We start from the raw sequence: 7,831 nt of genomic DNA, 5'->3' as shown, positions 1-7,831 counted from the left end.
AGTGCTAAAGATGATATTCCTCAACATTTGAAAGTATTTTGACTCCAAACAGTGTCTCACATGCTGTAAAATAGAGCAAGCTTTCACAAACCTCAGGGTGACACCTGAGAGCAGTGTGGACGGTATGGATTTTTAAACTTTATGAAAGTTACCTTTTCTATTTGCTCTTCTACACTTTTCAGCTACAGTGTTGGCAAAATAACCTATCCTAGCTTTAATTTCAGCTGTGAGAGCTCAGCATTGCATGGTGTTCATTGTTAAGACAAGTCCACACAGGGAAGAGGTAAACTTCCTGAATTAAAATCTGTTTTTGGAAGAGATGAGACTTGGAAGGAAACAGCCCGTTCTGTGTACGGCAACTCCACAGCCCCATGCAACCCCTCCGTCCTTCGGAGCAACGCGAGGCGCTGCCGGTGTTGCAGGCTTTGAGGAAACCCGTGTTCCTCCTTTTGCGTGACTAAGTGCATGCTCTTCAGGTGCGGACTCCAGAAACATATCCAGAGTCTCTAAATCTGTAGTACATATAATAGTTAATATGCTGTAAGTGATAAAGCAGCTATTTCCTGAAGGATGAACTTGGTCTTGCCGTAGAGCTAGATTCATGAGAAGATGCATGGATTCAGTGTAAAAACCCAACCTGTGCCTTTCCCTCGGGGCTCTGTTGCAAATGAGGGAGATACTCTACTGTTCCCACCAGGAGAAACAGAGTAGAAGTCAGCTGTTGAATACACCATTTTTCACAGCAGACTAGAAGTGAAGCAGAGGCCTGAAAGTGAAAGATTTTGTCATCCAAGTCTAGCAGGGGTCACTGAGGACAAGAACGGTTGCTGAAGTAGTGACTCCTACAAAATGTAACTGATAGTCGTGCGCGGTCTGTAAATATGTGACCGCGTCCAAGCTGGCACTGGCTAGCACCATGCTCGGCACCCTTGAGAGGACGATAAGGCTGGACAAATACTGTTACCTCTCTGAAGTGACTCTTGCAGGTCAGTAGTAAGCAGTGAGAGAGGGTCTGGGTAGACCCGGTGTTGGTGCTGTGCTGGCTGCACAAGGGGTGCAGGGGGTAGTATGCCACGGACATGCAACCTGCATCGATTCCTGTCGTCTGAGAAATTGGTTGATCAATGCATTTAACTACTTCAGATACTGTGTTATGTGCTGCTTTGGCTAGATCATAACTTTTTACTGTAAATAGCTTTTTTGACACAAAAACTTCATGCTTTCTGCCTTCTTCCATGTCTTTCACTTGGAGAAAGGGTCATAGGAATTTTTGATGGGTAAAACAGTTTCTAGTTGTGTAAGTGGTGTTTGTTCTTTACAATGTGCCTTTTCATAACTGTGTTTTTGTGTTTAAAAGTGACTGTTGGATCGCTGAGGCTGCGGTCGTGTTGCTGGATCTGCAATAGCTCGCTTGTACCTGCCTTGGTTTTCACATTCAGGGATTTTGGGGAGGGATGAATTAAGTAACCAGAATGTTCCAGTAAGTGTTAACGGATGTCGCTTCCCTGCACTGGCTGTGTCCTAAAATAAACTGTTGAAATAGCCTCTGAATAATAGACTTCTCTGAAAAATAGACTTCTGCGTGTCATTCCCCAGTCAACAAAAGTAACTTTTTGCCTTGTTCCTGTTCTGGGGCTTTCTGATCAGTGTTATTTTTGTCCCTGTTTCTGGGTAATGGACTGAATGAAAGGGAGCAAATGTTCTTTAAAAAGATGGAGGGCAGGGAGAGGGAGAGAAGAGCAGCTACAACATTATTGAATAGTTTTAGCTGTTACTGAATTCAGAGTTGCCCTATGGGGAGCAACGAGCAGCACAACCCAATCAGTGTAATTCTGATGACACTTCAAATGCGGCAACTGTTTCATCTTGGAGGCCTGAAAAGGCTTCAGCAAGCAAAAGAACTGAACTTCTAAAGCAAAGCCACCTCGGGCCACTGATGTCCTTAGGGGGAAAAATGTGATGCCGTCACTTAACGTATGAGTATTACATGTGGGAAAATGGCTTTTGAGAATGAGTTAAATCATTGTCCCGCTAAGCTACCAGAATTGCTCAGAATTGGGTGGTACGAGGCGTTTTCTTAGCATTGTGGTGAAACCCATGATCAATATTGTAACGAAATAGTTGAAGGTTTAGATGATGCTTAGGACTTCCAGGCTTAGTAAATCAAACTGTGATGAACGTTACTTCTCTTGAAATTTGCCAACCTAGATTCAAGAGCCCGTAAGTAAACACTTAGGTGAAAATGATAACCCATATTGCAAAAAAAAAAAAAATCCCACTTGGATGGTTACTTAAGACTATTCCACATCAGTCAGCTGCTTGAAGTTAAGTTAATGTATACTTGCTTTGACAGCAAAATGCAGTCAGTCAGTGCAAGAGGCAGTAACTGATAATCTTCTCATATGTTGTTCTCCTCATATGGTGTTTTTTTCCTTCAAATCTGAAAGACACCTGTCATAAGCACAGGATTTTTTAGAGCTTTTGACATTTAATTGAGGTCCTAGAACATGTGTTGCTGCTGCTGCTTTTGTGTTTTGTTGTCACTGAAATGGATGGGTTTGAGCAGTTTAAAAAACCAGCTTTGATGTCTTCCTCCTGGCCCAGCTTGCTGCACAGGCTTTCTGGTGCAGTGGCCTGCACTGAAGCCCGCAGCTCTTGCAAAATATTTCATTGGGTGTGGATTTACGTCGTTTTTCCTTGGGTACCATTAATTGTTAAATGACACAGAATTTTAACCTTTCTTTAAAATCTCATGACATCTGGTGCTCTAAGCAACAAAAAGTTCCATTGAACTGAGAAAACTGACCAAAAAACAGTTTATAATTACAAATAAACTACAAGTCCTAAGGCAATTCAGTTGGAACAAATGGTCTTCTTTAATTAAAAAAAAAAAAATAAATAAAATAAAAAAGAGGGGGAGGGAGCAGGGGGATCAAGTCTTCCTTCCATTTGGTTAGCTGTCTTCTCTGCATCTCTGGCATGTTCCTGTTGCCCAAGCTTGTCTCTACTTAAATGAAGCATTAAGTGGTTTGGCTTCACTTTCCCAGAAGAGTTCAATGATGTTAGAGGAGAAGATTTTTTTATTATTATTATTTTTTCTCCCTGTGTGATGCAGAGCACTTGAATACCTTGCTCCCTTGCTTGGGGGGCCTAGATGGGCGCAGGGCAGCTCAGAGCTATGGGCAGCTTGACATGCTCTCAGGTGCCTTTGCCAGATAGGTTGCACCAAGTGGGAACAGGAGTATCTCCAGCTCTGTGTCTATAGGAGTAGGTGCAGATGGGAGCTCCATACTGCTTAATTCCATGTCCTGTTTTTTGTCAAATCACTATTTTCAAAGAAACAAGTGTTGTATCTAGTGAGTTCAAGTAGGAGGAGGATGGCAGGGTAGGCTGTTTTGGCTAGCAATTCTCTGCATAAATAGCTCTACTTTGACCAGCTAGGTCTGAATGTGGCACTCACACTGTGCTGGACCCGTTGGCTCCCCAGGGGACCGGCTGTGACTGTGCTTCTGCAGTTCAGGGGTGGCCCAAGTTCTGGAGAGCTGGCCTTTGCCGGAGGGAGCAAGAGAGATCAGAGTGTGGTATCTGCTCCCAAACAAGGAGATGAAAAGTACAGGGATGAGCAAGAAGCAACAGAGGAGGTCCTGCGGCCAGGACTTCTGGGCTCAATCAAACCTGCCACTTGGCCATTCTTGATCTTATAGTTCCTTGCAGCCAAATTCTTCTCTTACTTGAAATTACGGCAAAGTAACAATTTTTTTCCATCCTGTCTTAAAAAAAAAACAAACAAAAAAAAAAAAAAAAAAAACCACATCCCTCTCCCAAGACAGTAATTCCATCCCTTCTTGCTTGCCAGTTCCAAAAAATCCAAAAAAGCATTATTCTACTTACTTTAGTAATATTAAAATGAAACTTGGGTTAGGATTCCTGAAGATGGATAATAGAGATATGAGATCAGTTTAAAGCTGTTCCATTTTTCTTGTATGTCTTTGTTCATGGGCATTTCTTATTTAGAGTATCCAAAACAAGAAATTGCCCTGCTCTTGCACTTCGTCTCATGAATTTGGAAGAACAGCAAGAACTGTTCTTTACCCCAAAGGCAAAAAGGGGCTGAGGACCAAATTTAGATCTTAAAGAAGTCAAAGCCTGTATTCATGCTTTCAGATCCAGGGTAGCTGCATTTCTTTTTTTGAGTTTGTTTTGCAGCTCTTTGCTTCTGAGATATTTTGTGTTACTTGTCACACGAAAAGTAATGCTGCCGTTTGACCTATCAACAGGCTGAGAGTGCGTTGTACTATACTAATAGTACATTTCGGGACAGAGTACAAACGTGCTTACTTGGGCAAATATTTGATATAGAGACTCCAGAAGATGATGTATGAGATGAAAGACACAATGTATCACCCAAAAGTATTATATTTATAGAAGTAGCTCCATCAGATTTCAACAATGAAGGGAGCTCATAAGGTGACTCAGGAGGACAATAAATGACACGGTGAAGAATCCATTCGAGGTTTCTCAGATGCTGTCTGTGTAGCCCCTCAGGCCTCACGCTTCTACAGAGCAATGGTAGTTGAAACTGGTACATCTGTCCAAGGTGGAAAGTGTGGTGAAACAGTTTTGACCCTGTGGGATCTCCTGCCCTTGTTACAGTGACACACAGAGCAGGAAGAGTTTTGCAACAGCCTCTTGGGACTCTTTGGAGACAGCTTGTATGTTCTTGTACTCAAACGTGGGAGAGTATTTGATGTGTTACAGATTCAAAGGAAATGGTCAGTTCCTGAATCTCTCCTTTGCATCATTTCAGAGCAATCTAAAGAAAGAAAGGGCAGTTCTGTGTATTCTGATCACTTTTGTTATGCTCTTGTAAGTCGTGTTATGTCCTTGGAGAACAGTGCATATTTAGTACGTGGTGATGATATTCTTCTAGAAATCTTTTCCACAAAGGCAATCGAATGTCTTCCCAGTTTCTGATGGGAAGAAGTCTCCAGTGGTTGGCCTAATACACTTCAGCTAAAGAGCTTGCCATTTTTATGCTGCTCTTGCTTTTTCTCTCAAGAACTGTATATATTTGGAGACAAGATTTTATTTGTATGACACTGCTACTGAATGATGCCCTAGTATCTGATGTAATTTAAAAAGAGATGCCTGCCTGCCTTTGGTGACTGAGAAGATTCAGAAGCTTTACTTCAGCTTCATGATTTTTTTCTTCATGTTCCCCGGTGTACAGAGGGTAATACAGTCCATTTAAAAACAAACTTTTTTTAATCATGGAGTAGCTTCATAATCTAGAAGAAAATGTAAAATAAGATTAAAATATGGTATTGTAGGATGATGGAATTCTTGGGGGAAATGCATCCTTTTGAGATGAGTATTTTTTTTTTGCCAACAAAAATTCTGTATTGCTTAGGCTACAAGTGTTTCAACACTTGACATGTAGTGAAATCTGTTCAAGGTATTAATAAATCTATAAATTAGGCTGATAAATGCACAAGTATTTAGTGAGTTCTGCTATCATCAGTCTTAAAATTCATACAACAAGGACTATGCGCAGATATTACAGCCAAATGACGAACTCTTCTAATGGGTTGGCACAGATCTGTTTTGTTAGACTGTACATGCAAAATCTTAGCTTTAGCCAGTGGGAACTTTGTTAGTGTTACTTCCCTCTTTGGGCCTTTCTAATGCCAAAATCTTCATTCCTCTCTCCTGACCTTGACTGTTAGAAGGTAAAGGAAAAGGCAGTTTGCCTGATATGCTATGGGTGAAGCAAGGGCTCATGAACCCGAGAAGCATTTGCGGAGCTAACACAGATAGGGAAAGCTGTCTGCTACCCGTCCATCGTTAGCCTCAGGTAAGAAGAAGCTGCAGTTTTGAATCAGACGAGACCTGCACCTGGGCATTTTGCTGGGTGTCTCTCTTAGGAGTGCAGAGGATGGATAAGTGGTGGACGCAGATGGAAGAGCCTTGTTCCACGCCAAGTTGCCATAACTCCAAAGGACTAGTGGGGTTGAAGTATAGAAGAGGTTTCTAATGCCTGGAAAGGGGGATGCCTGTGCAAAATTTGTCAGACAAATAGGGCTTGGTTTTAAAACAGTGCATGTTTAAAGATGAGAGTTACAAAGATTAGCTTGTTTGCTGGTAGCTCTGTCTACTTGGAAGATGAAAATTTAAATGAAAAATAGATTTGTTGGGGCAGCAGAACTGCTCTTAACTACTGGTGACAGTAACACTGATGCACAGTTTGGGGCTGACAAAGCAAGTGCTATACTTAAGCACATCATGATACAATACAGAGATCTGTTGTGATAGTGCAACAAATCACAAATTAAGCTCCATGGAAACAGCAGAGGCGTTGAAAATAAGTTGAACAGCTTCTGATGCCATGCCTGAGAAGAAGGCACGTGAACATCCAGCAGCTGGAGATAAGGCTGCAAAGCCCTGTGGACTTGCTCGGTGTACCCCACTGCAATGAATATCGCATTAGGCTTGCAGAATATTTGTTCGGTTATTCCTTACTCCATACTTAAAAACTTTTAACCTTATGGCTAAAGAAAAATACCATTGTCTATTAGTATGACTGGAACGAAAGATGAATAGCGAATTAGCCTTGAGCTAACTGTCAATCTGACTTTGATAGCCCATCACTTAAAAGGTCCTTTTATGTTTATGAACAAGCATGACGTCAAAGCCAAGGCGGGGGGAATAATACCAATACTTAGGGCTAAACTTGCATAGCTTCCAAATAGAGCCCCTGTGTGAACTGTTTGTTTCTCTACATGCGTAGCTAATTAGCCTAGGTTGCTATAAGTCGTGGCGGTGGCATTCGAACTTCTGCTGCTGTTTTGGGGTAGCTTGTTTATGGTGCTTCCATGTGTGAATCTCTCCAAATTGGAATTGCATAAAACTAAGGATATTTCGGTCAGTTTTCTCACAACCTATAAGTATTATGTTGGAAATGCTTGAGTATAATCATTATCAGGTAAGTTATTACTGTATAACTTCTTTTTTTTTTTTTTTTTTTTTTTTTTTAATGTTGCTAAAAAGGATTATGGTACCCTGGAAATCCTTTTTATCTGTGTGGAATCTAGTATGTTTTATTTTAGTTCTTCCACAAAAATAAGTAGGATCATTATCTACCTTCTGATAAAAGCTAATGGTCAAAGATTCCAAGGTGTGGTGAAAATTTGCATGGAAAAATTTGCCTTCTAGCGTGTATTGAGGGTGTACCTGAATCAGTCAGTGAGGTTCTTCATGTTTTGTATATTTAAAAATGTTGTACTGAAAAGCTCATCTTAAATATGAAAATTGCAAATTATGACAATATTTGTTGGTCTGAACTGCAACATTTAATTTTTTTGCATCATATTTGCATAATACGTTTTTAAACAGGCTCTCATTTGTGTATGATTTAGGCCGCATGTATTGAAAATACAAATATTCTGGAGGAAAAATGGTGTCCTTTTTTAAACAGTGTGTTACTTTTAACTAAAACCCGGCCAACCTTTTAGTCTACCCCTTGCTTGATGTCTGATAAAGGATAGCACTCTGTACTATTTGGCTTAATTGGTATCTACTGACAAGTAAAAAAGAATCCTGCTGTGCACCTTATTTCTCTGTATTTCTGTGAGAATTAAATGTCATGTAGCTTAAGGTTTGAGAACGTTCTTTTGGAAATACCTGTGTAAAGCTTGAGTATTGGTTTTAAGTGAAAAATCTGATCATAGAAAAATAAGTAGAACTTCTCGTTTGGTGATTAAGAAGTCAGTTACTGAAACACTAGCTCCTCAACTGATTTCTTGCTACCCAGTGTGAAATAGTGAAGCACCAC

At 40.7% G+C, this 7,831-nt stretch overlaps 1 protein-coding gene across 16 annotated transcripts in view; it reads left to right on the top strand.

The window, feature by feature from the left end:
- MITF (melanocyte inducing transcription factor) overlaps positions 1 to 7,831 on the top strand; it is a 108,793-nt gene that overhangs the window by 81,806 nt on the left and 19,156 nt on the right. The gene's annotated exons all lie outside the window — the stretch shown is intronic.

Source organism: Rhea pennata, chromosome 12 (assembly GCF_028389875.1).
Source record: "Rhea pennata isolate bPtePen1 chromosome 12, bPtePen1.pri, whole genome shotgun sequence".
Lineage (NCBI taxonomy): Eukaryota > Metazoa > Chordata > Aves > Rheiformes > Rheidae > Rhea > Rhea pennata.
This window is presented reverse-complemented; position numbering and strand designations above follow the sequence as displayed.